Source organism: Sus scrofa, unplaced genomic scaffold, assembly GCF_000003025.6.
Source record: "Sus scrofa isolate TJ Tabasco breed Duroc unplaced genomic scaffold, Sscrofa11.1 Contig59, whole genome shotgun sequence".
In the NCBI taxonomy this organism is placed as follows: domain Eukaryota; kingdom Metazoa; phylum Chordata; class Mammalia; order Artiodactyla; family Suidae; genus Sus; species Sus scrofa.
In genome coordinates this window covers 420181-424286 of record NW_018085257.1, presented here as the reverse complement: position 1 = coordinate 424286, position 4106 = coordinate 420181, and the positions used below count along the sequence as shown (strand labels likewise).

Here is a 4106-nt window from a genome sequence, read left to right as displayed (position 1 = left end):
TGAACTCAAATCCTAGCTCTACTACTTACTAAGTTGGTGAACTTTACTAAACTCATCTTTTTTAATCTGTAAAATAGAGATAAAATGGTGCCTATCTCTTAGGATTTGGAGACAATAAAATGATGAAAGACGTGTAAAGACTTAGTTAAGTGTGTCGCATATATTGAGGGCTAATAAGTGTTTACTAGCATTACTCATTTAAATTCTTTAGACTGTGTGATATGAAGTAATACAAATTCACTATAAATTATTTTAATAATTCAACTATTTGTGGATATTTAGGTTGTGTTATTTGTGGGTTGTTTTGTTCATTTGTTTGCATTGTTTTATGAGGTATTATAAGGAGTGCTACAATAAAAATCTGTGTATATAATTTTGTGCTACACATATATGACTATTTTTAAAAGTCAGACCAACAACCCAAGGGAAAAATGGGCAAAAGGACTAAATAGACATTTCTACAAGGAAGATAAACAAATGGCCAACACACACATGAAACAGTGCTCAACATCCCTGATTATTAGAGAAATGCAAATCAAAACTACCATAAGATACCACCTCACAACAGTCAGAATGGCCATCATTAATACATCCACAAAGAACAAATGCTGGAAGGGGTGTGGAGAAATGGGAATCTTCCGGCGCTGTTGGTGGGAATGGCAGCTGATATAACCACTATGGAGAACAATATGGAGATACCTTACAAACTATACATAGCAACCTCACATTACCCAGCAACCTCACTCTTGGGCATATATCCGGACAAAACTTTCCTTGAAAAAGACACATGCACCCGCATGTTCATTGCAGGACTCTTCACAATAGACAAGACATGGAAACAACCCAAATGTCCATTGACAGATGATTGGATTAGGAAGATGTGGTATATATATACAATGAAATACTACTCAGCCATAAAAAAGAATGAAATGATGCCATTTACATACATACAATGGAATACTACTCAGCCATAAAAAATAATGAAATGATGCCATTTGCAGCAACACGGATGGAACTAGAGACTCTCATACTGAGTGAAGTAAGTCAGAAAGAGAAAGACAAATACCATTTGATATCACTTGTAGCTGGAATCTAATATACAGCACAAATGAGCCTTTCCATGGAAAAGAAAATCATGGACTTGTAGAAAAGACTTATGGTTGCCTGAGGAGGGGGAAGAGAGGGATGGACTGGGAGCTTGGGGTTAATAGATGCAAAATCTTGCTTTTGAAATGGATTAGCAATGAGATCCTTCTGTGTAGCCCTGAAAGCTATGTCTAGTTTCTTATGATGGAGCATGATAATGGGAGAAAAAATAATGTATACATATATGTGTAACTGGGTCACCATGCTGTACAGTAGAAAAGAAAAAAATAATGGGGAAATAACAGTAAAAAAATTAAAAATAAGAAATGAAATTCTGCTGTATAGCACCGGGAACTATATCTAGTCACTTATGATAGAGCATGATGGAGGATAATGTGAGAAAAATGATGTATATATGTATGTGTGACTGGGTCACTTTGCTATACAGTAGAAAATCAACACAACACTGTAAACCAGCTATAATGAAAAAAAAATCATTTAAAATTTTTAAAAAATGGAGTTCCATCGTGGCTCAGTGGTTAACGAATCTGGCCTAGAAACATGAGGTCAAAGTTTTGGTCCATGACCTTGAGCAGTGGGTTAAGGATCTGGGGTTGCTGTGAACTGTGGTGTAAGTCATAGACTCAGCTTGGATCTGGCATTGCTGTGGCTGTGGTGTAGGCAGGTGGCTATGACTTCAAATGGAACCCTAGCCTGGGAACCTCCATATTCCTTGGGTGCACCCCTAAAAAGACACATGCAAAAAAATAAAAAATAAACTCAGTACCATAGTCTATACCTGGTAGGACAGTTAACCCTTAAAGAAACATGGGGGTAAGAAACACGAAATCCTCCTGCAGGAAAAATTCCCATTTAACTTCATGGTCAGCACTCCATATCCACAAGTTCTGCATTTATGGATTCAACCAACCCAGAGATGAAGTAGTACTATACGCTGTATTTATTGCAAAAATCTACACGTCAGTGGATCTGCATGGTATAACTGTATTGTTCAGTGGTCAATTCTGTTCCTATTTTGAGTGGCATCCCTTGACCAAAAACTTAAGCTTCAAGTGTCAAGATCACTATTAGCCAAATAGAAATGCTAATAAATATTAAGGAGATTTTGCTCTTAAGTGATAAAAAAGTCTCAAATGAACTCTCTGGGAGCAAAGAGAATTGATTAAATCCAGTACTTACTTTTGTCCCATCCCCTGACCACGTGGACCATCACCTCTGGATGTATGAGTAGGAGAGGATCATGGTGAGAGGACCTCATTCATGGAGACCTCTTGTATTAAAGCATCCTGATTCAAGGTGTGACCCAGAAGCCCCTTCCCCTAAGACAAGAAGGGAGCAAAAGGAATTGGGGGGTGGTCTAGGGCATCAAGCAGCAACCTCAAAAGAAGCTTTAGAAAGAGTATCGAGAAGAACTCAGAAAAATGAGGCAACCTAGAAGTTCCTAACAACGTCTGAGAAAAATTTAGTTTCTCATGTAGGGAGTACCTTGGAAGTATTTAAATTTCCCCTTGATGGATTTTACCCCTGTACTTTCTTGAAGTAAATATCCTAACAAAGAGCAGCAGGCTTTTTTTTTTTTTTTTTAATAGGCTGGAAGGTAGAGAACACTCCATCTTGGTCAAATTGCCCTTCACATCTCTCCCAGGGCTCCTCCAAACTCTGTAAAGGAGGTCAAGGGTATGGAAATGGAGACAAAGAACTACACCAGCAGCAGCATGTCAGACTTTGTCCTTCTGGGGTTCTTTTCCAACCCTCAGCTCCAAAAACCCCTCTTTGCTGTCTTCCTCATCATGTACCTGGTCACCCTGGTGGGCAATGTACTTATCCTTCTGGCCATCCACTCTGATGCCCGGCTCCACACCCCTATGTATTTTTCTTCAGCAACCTGTTCTTCTAGGACATCTGCTTCACCACAGTCATTGTGCCCAAGATGCTGGTGAACTTACTCTCAGAGACAAAGACCATATCCTATGTGGGCTGCCTGGTCCAGATGTACTTCTTCATGGCTTTTGGGAACACTGATAGCTACCTGCTGGCCTCTATGGCTATAGACAGGCTGGTGGCCATCTGCAACCCCCTCCATTATGACATGGCTATGAGCCCATGGCACTGCCTCCTCCTGCTGCTGGGTTCTTGCACCATCTCTCACCTGCACTCCATGCTGCATATGCTACTCATGTCCCACCTGTCCTTCTGCCCACCCCCATATCATCAAGCACTTCTTTTGCAATACCCAGACTATACTAAAGCTGTCCTGCTCTGACATCTCCTCCAGCCAAATGGTGGTCATGACTGAGACCCTGGCTGTCATCACAACCCCTTTCCTGTGCACCCTCTTCTCCTACATGCCAATCATTGTCATGGTGCTAGGAGTCCCCTCTGTAGCTGGGAAGTGGATGGTCTTCTCTACCTGTGACCCCACCTCACTATGGTGGTTCTGTTCTATGGAAGTATCATCTATGTCTATTTTATACCTCTGTCATGTACTCAATGGTGAAGGACCTGGTGGCCACAGTTAGGTACATGACAGTGACACCCATGTTAAACCCATTCATCTACAGCCTGAGGAACAAAGATATGAAGAGGGGTTTGAGGAACCTAAGGGATAGAATTCACTCATAGAAAGAATATGATGGAATATCACAATTGGGAGGTGACCTAAGAGATGATAAGGTTATCCTTCCTTCCTACCGATTTTCACATGGAACCCAAAGAGGTAATAAGAGGTGGTGTTGAACCCCAGTGAGAGCACTGACCTCAAAGCAGTGTCATGTGGTCTCTACAGTGACCTTGACTGGATATATGATCAGTCCCAGGCTAATCACTGCTCAGAATTCAGATTTCAGGAGAAAAGTTTCTGCTGCCAAAATAGTGGGGAAAAAAAGTATCTCCAAATAATTCTTCCATACCCTTGACAATGGTCAGTACTCAAGGAACTAGAAAATCCTATTCATTTTTATAAGACATTACATGGGCTCCACAGAGTATAGGAAGAGACT

At 40.8% G+C, this 4106-nt stretch overlaps 1 pseudogene; it reads left to right on the top strand.

Moving 5' to 3' along the window:
* Positions 1–2691: 2691 nt before the first annotated feature.
* Positions 2692–3729, top strand: LOC100739386 (annotated as a pseudogene).
* The last annotated feature ends 377 nt before the right edge of the window (positions 3730–4106 follow it).